Source organism: Gracilinanus agilis, chromosome 1 (assembly GCF_016433145.1).
Source record: "Gracilinanus agilis isolate LMUSP501 chromosome 1, AgileGrace, whole genome shotgun sequence".
NCBI classification, from domain to species: domain Eukaryota; kingdom Metazoa; phylum Chordata; class Mammalia; order Didelphimorphia; family Didelphidae; genus Gracilinanus; species Gracilinanus agilis.
This window is the reverse complement of record NC_058130.1, coordinates 355,210,955-355,220,381: the sequence shown is the minus strand read 5'-3', so window position 1 is coordinate 355,220,381 and position 9,427 is coordinate 355,210,955.

The window sequence follows — 9,427 nt, the reverse complement described above, 5'->3', positions numbered from 1 at the left end:
AAAGAAAGAAAGAAAGAAAGAAAGAAAGAAAGAAAGAAAGAAAGAAAGAAAGAAAGAAAGAAAGAAAGAAAGAAAGAAAGAAAGAAAGAAAGAAAGAAAGAAAGAAAGAAAGAAAGAAAGAAAAAGAGTAGGTCTCCTTTAACAGTAATAATCATTTCCCTTTGGAAGCATTAAGGATTCTTGCTGTGGCTACTAATATTGCCAAAGCCCCTGAGGTTTTTGCTGGGGTTACTACTGGTGCTATTGCTGGTGCTTCTACTTTGGCTTTGGTTGCTTTTGTTGCTGTTGCTATTATATTGCTGTTAAGATGTTGTTATACAACTATGACTGTTGCCTCTCCTGCTGCTGCTGCTGCTGCTACTGCTATGGCTAGTGTTGCTGGGCAATTTTTAGGACTTAAACCAGTCTAGAAAGTTCCTGGCACTGTAGATTTCTGCAACAGTGAAAGAAAGGATTGATGCAAAGCAGGAGTGTGGAGATGGGAAGCCTGACAAAGCCTGTCTCAGAACAAAATATGCTGATGCTATGGGGAGTGAGAGTGATGGACATGTATGAATGATCTCATTGTCTCTGAAGAAGAAAGGTAGATATAAAATACCAGTGAGGGGACTTCACATGGTCCACCTTGCAATGCCTGAGGAAAAGATGCCCAGAGTCTAAGTTTACTTCTGATGGTTTCTTGAACCCCACTGTCAGCTTTGGTAGAGGTTGAATTTAGATTCAGCCCAGGAGACAGAAGCAATGTAATTTAGTAAATGAATAAGTTGCAGTGGTCACAATATCCAGTGACTAGCTTGAACTTGGCCACTGGCTTGTGTGACCATGAGCATATCATCTGATCTCTGTGTCCCAATTTCCCTATCTGCATAATGGGATTAATGATAACTAGACCTATTTTGGGCAGCTAGGTTGCACAGTGATTACAGCTCAGGCCTGGAATTAAGAGGGACCTGAGTTCAAATCCAGGCTTAGACATTTACAAGCTTTGTGACCCTGGGCAAGTCATTTTACTCTGCCTCAGTTTCCTCATCTGTCAAATAAGGTAGAAATGAAATGACCAACCACTGCAGTATCTTTGCCAAGAAAACCTCAAGTGAGGCCACACAGTCAGACATAACTAAGAACAAACTAAATGACAAATGCATATTTTAGTTGAATTTTGGCAAGGCAGTCATCAGTAAATTTTTTGTTTATTCTTTTTTTAAAAAAACCCTTAACTTCTGTGTATTGGCTCATAAGTGGAAGAGTGGTAAGGGTGGGCAATGGGGGTCAAATGACTTGCCCAGGGTCACAAAGCTGGGAAATGTGTGAGGCCAGATTTGAACCTAGGACCTCCCATCTCTAGGCCTGGCTCTCAATCCACTGAGCTACCCAGCTGCTCCCTGTTTATTCATTTTTAATCATAAGAAGGCAAAGATGATAGCAATAACTCACATTTACATTGCATAAACTTTGAGGTTTGCAAAAAGTTTTCTGTGCATCATTGTCTCACATCAATGTCTCACTACACACATTCTTGAGAGTGAAATAAGTGGATATTCTTGATGGTTGGTGTTGGTAATGGTAAAATGCCAAGGTTTAGTTGGTTCCTTGGTAACCCACAAAGAAGGGCCTTCTCCCAGTGACCAGTGTGCTATGACTATCAGACAGAGTTCAAAACAGGACAGGGGTTTATTTTAAAACATGGTTTGATGAAGGGGAGGATTAATGACATAGGATACCCTAACATTAAGGGGTCTAGCTAAATTCCCAACTTCTACAACCTCCAAATGGGGATTTCTTAATTTTTCTTCCAAGCTCCCTAGGCCTTACACTGTCTGTCTAAATTTCCCTGGGCTATCTGACTACCTGACACTATTAATCCTCCAAATTACATTTGGTAAGATATACAGTTCTTCAGAGTAGTTTAGGTTGAACCCTTTATGGTAGGGTTTAATCCTAGTAGGGTTGACTTCAGGCCTTCCCACCACAGACAGGTATACTGACTTGCTGGCACAGATCTTCAGAGCAGTTGGGAACACTCTCTCAATGTTGGATCTTAAGGGATGAAGGATTTTCTCCAGACAGGAACACCAAAGTAGGTAACTTCAGCTTCAGGGGATAGGAAACAAACCAAATTTCTTTAGCTCACAGAGATAGAGAATAGGATGAAGTTTTAGCTTCAGGTCATTCTCCCAAGAGGAAGTCCAAAAAGTCTCTCAGCAACTGCTGGTGTCCACCTTTATCTGTTCCCCTGCATTCCAGAATTCACATCACCAGTTCCACAGCATGTGGTCTGATCCATCACACTTCTCTCTTTGCAAAATCCTCTCTATTACTTGTTTGTAACCCATTTCTGTTCTTCCTTCATTACAAGAGGTAGTTTTCTTTTTTTAATTTCACTTTTATTGTCATGCAAAACACAGAGCAAAGTCATACATAACCAAGACCTCAAAATAAACCCAAGGATACACTGATGTGGCAGACAACTCCAACAGTTTTCTCTGGAGGTGGACAGCATTCTCCATCATAAGTCTTTCAGGATTATCCCAGGTCAGTGCATGGCTGAGAATAGACAAGTTTTCACTGATAATCACCATCTAATATTGCTGTTATTGTGTTCTCCCAGTCCTACTTTTTTCATTTTGCATCAGTTGGTGCAGATCCTTCCAGGTTTTTCTAAAATCATACTGTTTATCATTTCCTATAGCACAATAGTATTCCATCACCATCATATACCACAATTTGTTCAGCCATTCCCCAATTAAAGGACACCCCCTCAAATTCTAATTCTTTGCCACTACAAAAAGAGCTGATGTGAACATTTTTGTACAAATAGGTCCTTTCCCCTTTTTTATGATGAGAGATACTTTTCACTATTACCATTTTACAGATAAGGAAACTAAAGCTCAAAAGAAGTTGTCACTTTCTACAGTCACTGAACTGGTAAGGGTTGAAGATGAAATCCAAACCCAGGTTTTCCTAACTTACCAGTGAGCAGCTACCCACTATGATCATTATTATCTCAATACATAAGATGATGTATGTGAAGTTAGTGAATTCTCAAGGAAAGGAACTCTATGAAAATAAACCCCAACAAGGAACTTTTCCAACCATTTGACAAAGAAAACAGCCCATAGGCATAATCACACAGAAAAGCTTGCTGATTGTATAGAAATAGTAGCTCAGCCTTATACAGAGCTTTCCTTACATTATCTTATTAGAACATCGCCACAAACCTTTTAGAAACTGTAGATATTACAGGTATTTATTGTCCCAAATAGCTATTATAAGTAAATGCTTTTTCCCCTGCATCATTCATCTCCATCAGACTGATCTTTTTAGCCATGGTCATCATGTGAGTAACCATTCCTTCCAGCTCAGTGAGCAGGAAGGTAGGTGGGATTTTTGTTCTCTGCTCTCTGTTTACAAAGCCTTTTTATCACACACAAAATTTTTGTGAGAAATATAGCAAGTCATAGAATAATCATAATTACAATGTTTTGTAAACTATACCATGATGGGGCAGCTAGGTGGTATATGGTGGACTGAGAGCCGAACCTAGAGACAGGGAGATTCTAAGTTCAAATCTGGCCTTAAACACTTTCTAGCTGGGTGACCCTTGGCAAGACACTTAGTCTCCAGAGTCTAACCCTTACCGCTTTTCTGCCTTGGAACCAAAACACAATGTTGATTCTAAGATGGAAAGTAAGGGTTTAAAATAAAATAGAATAAACTATCTCATGTTTTAAGGCTTATAGATTGTTTTCCTTACCTAGACCCTGGAGTATATGGAGGGAAGGTATTATTTTCCCCCACTGTATATATAAGGAACCTATGTCTCAGAGAGATAATATGACTTGACCAGGGTTACACGGCCAATAGTTCTTAGAGCCAAGGCACATATCCTCTTATTTCAGAGACCCCCTTCCACAGTGTCTCTCCCAAAAGGCAAGAATCTCAATCAAAAACATGCTCCTTTCTCCAAAAAAATTTGAAGGCAAGAAGAATGTACCTCTTTAATGTAATTTCCCCAAATAGGAATGATGAAAATGCTTTCCTACATCACAAGACTGGTAAGTGCAACTAATTAATGATCATAAAAGCACTCCAAACACCTAAAGTGCCTCATAAAACTTTATTATGAGCAGTGATACTAATAGTTAAACATATAATGACAGCCATAAGGTAGGCATACTAAATAAGCCAATGGCCTCTGTTTTTCCAATCTCACTGCTGTTCAGCATTTCATGTGTTGAAAGTTCTTGACAAACATAAATTAATAAATCTTAGAGATGATCTCCTATTAAGATAGGTCAATATTATTTTCTATTGCTATGGCATTAGGTAAATGCTCATAGTAGAATTCTACAGATGAGAAATCACAAAGGTTAAATGAATTGTCACAAACTGTAAGCCAAATGGGGGCAGGGAGCATTAAAATGTCAAGATCTTGTCTCTTTTTAGCCTCTCAGTCCGATGGTCAAGACTACTAGAATTGCTGTTATTTTTATAATTTGAGAAATTCAGTAAAATAGAAAATAACAATGTAGTCCATATCTGGGATCACAGATTAGAGTCTTGATTTGTTTATCTTGATTTCTCTTTAAGCATTACACCATGTTCCCTCTCAGTTTCTAAGACTTGTTTTTCAGTACTATTAGACTCTTTGTGCCCCGATTTGGGGTCTTCTTGGTAAAGATATTGGAGAGCTTTGTCATTTCCTCTTCCAGCTCATTTTCCAGATGAAAACATTGAGGCAAACAGGGTGAAGTGACTTGCCCAAAGTCGCACAGTTAGTAAATGTCTGAGGCCAGATTTGAACTCCAGATCTAGTGCTCTGTCCCCTGAGCCACCTAGCTGGCTCACTGATATCCAGCATCCTGGTACCTGAGCAGTTCAGGTTACTGTAGATAAGACAAAAAGTCAACATTGGGTTTCCTTGTTTTGGCAGATTTCTTAAAAGACATGATCCAGATCTCACTCTTTAAGTCAACATAACGTGATTTCTTCCCCTCCTCTGCTCCCATCATGGCAACCAGGCACCCCACCTGTTTCCATCTGGAAAGTCCCAGTCTGCCAACATGTTAAAACAAGCTTAGCACCAACGGCCAGTGTTTGCAGAAGGACAGAGTCTCTGGCAGCCCTGCCAATGACAACAACAACAACAAGCCTTTAATACCAAAGAAGTATTTAACTATGAAAATTGATTCCTACAAAGAGTGTACACAAAAAATCTAGACCCACGGAGGCTCCTGACTCAACTCGCCTTTCTCCTTGGTCACTGAGCGACCTTACAAAGAGGACAGACACTCCTCTTGTCTCCAGTTGATACCAATTCTACTTTGTTTACTCCTCTTCTACCTTCAATCCCATTTGACAGTGAAATCAGAATCAAAGGGAACACTTACATCATGAAAAAAGTGGAAGTCAGAGTCAGGGAGCAATGAATGAGGAAATCACCCATTTCACCATTCTTTCTGTGTGGCTCCGCTTTTCCCTGAAGTGCCCCTGTAATTGTATCACAGCACCGTTTATTATTTACAAATACCTATTTTCTTCCTAGACCAGGTTTTGTCTAAATGGGCTTTGGGAGCTGGTCTTACTGCATGGGAGGGTCAGTTGATGCTCCCATGTAATCTGCTACATGTCAAATTGCATTATGTTATAAGCTCCAACTAACATGTGAGAAAACACTCACTTGGAAATTCAGAGCGTGCAAAGCCTCTTAACTGGCCCTTGATCTTTTCAAGGACAATATCGAAAAGAAAGAAACCAACACAACTGCTTTTGCCTTTATAGGTATGGTGCATCTCTTCCCTGAGATGTGAATATTTATATATATACATTGCACCTTGTGCTGTCTCACTAATTATAATTATGATTGCTTACTATGGTTTCCACAGTAACCGTTGTCATTGAAGTGCTTCATTGCCAACTTGATTTCCATCCTCCTGCTGATATCACAAATATTATGTGACACTTTAACTGAAAATATCTATAAATGGGCGTCTGGATGTGATGTTTTTCTTTAGAAGGGAAGGAAAACAATTATTAGCTTTCATCTTGGTAGTGCATTTGAGCTGTTAATTGCTCTAGATTTTTATTCAGAGAGGAATATGTGAGTCCTGAACTCATGAGCTCTGTGTTCTAACTCTGATGTTCCAGTTGATTCAGGTAATTTTGTAAGAGCAAGTTATGTAGGCAAGAACAAGCCAAGAATCCATGGAAAGCATTATGGCTTAGCGAGAAGAACAATGGACCTGACATCAGATAGTTGTTGTTCGGTCATTTCAGTCATGCCCAATTCTTCCTGACCCCATTTGGAGTTTTCTTGGTAAGGATACTGGAGTGGTTTACCATTTCCTTCTCCAGCTCATTTTATAGATGAGGAAACTAAGATTCATGATCAAATCCCAGTTCTACGACTCCCTACATACCTCCTCTAGTACAGGGAACCTCTCTGCGCCTCAGATTCCACATAGGTAAAATGAGGAGTTGGATTAAATGTGAGAGGTCCCTTCTAGCTCTAAATCTATGGTCTGATAAGCCTAAATTACTTAAGTTCTCTAAGCCTCAGTTACCTCTTCTATGAAATGGGGATAGGAATCCTTGTACTATCTACCTCAAAAAGTTGTTTTTTAGGAAAGAATCTTGTAAACAATAAAAAATACCATGTAAATATGAGCTATTCTCACTCTAAGGCATGACCAGATCTAATGGCTCCTTTTACTCTCTGAAAATGGTCTTTTGGGGACAGGTAGATGGCACAGTGGATAGAACACCAGGTCTAGAGTCAAGGAAGACTCATTTTCTTGAATTCAAGTCTGGCCTCCTACTCTTATTAGCTGGGTGAACCTGGGCAAGCCACTGAATCTTGTTTGTCTTTATTTCCTTGTCTGAAAAATGAGCTGGAGAAGGAAAACTCCAAAATCTTTGCCAAGAAAACCCCAAATGGGATCACAAAGAATATAAGACCAAATTTGAACTCAAGAAGAAGAGTCTTTCTGACTCCAGGACCCATACTCTACCCACTATGCTGTCTAGTTGCTTAGTGATTTAATTACTGGGGAAAAGTAGGTTTCTCCAGTGGGAAACCAATGATTTCAGTGGTGAATGAAGAGCAATGATGGAGAAGGAATGAAGCTAGTGTGGATGGTTAGTGGAATTTCCTCACTTCGAATCCACCTAATTTCTTTGCAGTTTTGCTAAGCATGAGCATATGTTAGCACCAGCAGTATGATAGAATTAAAAGTAGTTTTCTTCTTATAACTCAGAGAAGAGATGAATTATGTTATAGGGATGAATGAAGATATGAGTTTAGATCATGGTCCAATAAATATTTATTGGTTGATGATTCTCATGGTCATTGATTACATGCAATTTCACTAAAATACTTTGCTAATTTGAGCTACAATAAAATTTAATTCATTTACACTCCAATACTCCATTAATTCAGAATTTGTGATCATTTCTGAAAGAGTATTGGGTACAATTTCTTTGCTAAATAAACTCTCTCTTTTAGGGTCAACCAAGTTTAAAACATTGAAATTATCCTGGACTCATGCTTCATTTTCATACTTTATATTCATAGTCATCAGGTCCTATAGATTTTCTTTTAGAAATATCTCTTCTATCTGCTCTTTTCTTTCTTTTCCATTCTCACTACCATCCTAATGGAGGTTCCTCATCAAATATCTGGATTGCTAAAGCAAATTCTTACTTAGCCTCCCTGATAAAAGACTCCCCTCTCCAATCCATGCTTCCTTTCTCCACAAAACTATTGGGTGGACATCATTATCATAGCTGATATCTATGAAGTGGATATTAAAATGTCAGGCACTGTGCTAAGCACTTTACAATTATTATTTCATTCACAACAGCCATGGGAGGTAGGTGTTATTATTATCCTCAATTTATAGTTGAGGAAACTGAGGCAAACAGAGATGTTCAGGTGACTTGCCCAGGGTAATTCAACTATTAAGTGCCTAAAGACAGATTTAAATTGAATCCAGGTCCAGCACTATCCACTGTGCCACCTAGCTCTGAGATTCATTCTAAGTCTAGATCACAAAGTCAAAGACTCACAGAATCAACCCACTGGAAGAAATAATATAAACTATATATTCCAAGCAGACATGACTAAGCACACCCTTTGCAAAGTCACTGACATGCAAATATCTAACTTCTATTGAATAATTTCAGTGAAATTTCTTAATTGCAGAAGTAGCTCTTTCTACTCTTAGATAGCTCTAATCATTAGGAAGTTTTTCCTTACTTTAACACTAAATCTTCCTCTCATAAGAAAACCCCAAAAGGGGTCAGGAAGAATGAGACATGACTGAAAAATGACTGGACAACAAAATATGCCAGCCTCTGTGCAAAGTATTAGGAATACATATACATTAGGAATGGAAATAAAGGCAAAAACAGTCCCTGCTTGCAAAGAATTCACATTCTAATGGAGGAAGGGTGTAGATGCTATAGGGACATCCAAGATACATAGAGTAAGTGAAAGATTGGAATGAAGGAGAAGGCACCAATAGAAACAGGAGGAATAAGAAAAGGTCCCCCGCAAAAGGTAAGATTTGTACTAAATCCAGAAGAAAGCCAGAGAAGCTAAGAAGAAGTGAGACAGAAGGATCTTTAGGACCCAGGAGATGCCAGTGTAAAGGCATTGAGGTGAGAGCTAGAATGTCCTGTTCAAGGAAGGACAAGCAGCCTATTGAAGCCAGATGCTTGAGTTCCTAAAGGGAAGGAAGGGTAGGAAGAGGCCAGGCTAAACCTCTCTTAGTCTTCAGCTAATTTTCACATGGTCTGGTTTGGAGGCATTCACCTTCCTGGTTGCCCTTTCTTAGATGCTCTCTAATATGTCCACTTCCTCTTTAAAATGTGGCACCGAGAAGTGCACAGAGAACACCATATGTGGTATAACCACAGCAGGGTTCAGAAGAATTATCACCTCCCTCCTCCTGGACACTTTGCTCATTGTAGCCTAGGAAACTGTTGACTTTTTGGCTGCCTTGCGACATTGCTAATGCACATTGATTCTACAATTAACTAAGATGCCCATACACTATTGTCTAGTCATATCTCCCTCACTTTACACTTATTTAGTTGATTTTCTGAATAAAAAAGTAACTTTGCACTTATCTCCATTAAATTTCATCTTACTCAGTTTGGCCCATTGTTTGAGCCTAATGAGATACTTTTGGATCTCAATACAAAATGCATGTAATCTCTTCATCATATGCAAATTTTATAAACATACATACCTTTGTCAACTTGAAAAATAACTCCTAACTGTTAGAGTAGTTATTTTAGAATGTCTTTAATCAGGACAAGGAAGACAAAGATCACAGCTACCATCCAGAGCCACCACTGTGGGAAAAGCACTATCTCGGGAAAGACACTAATAATGGGAATTTCCACTGAATTAAAGAACTTG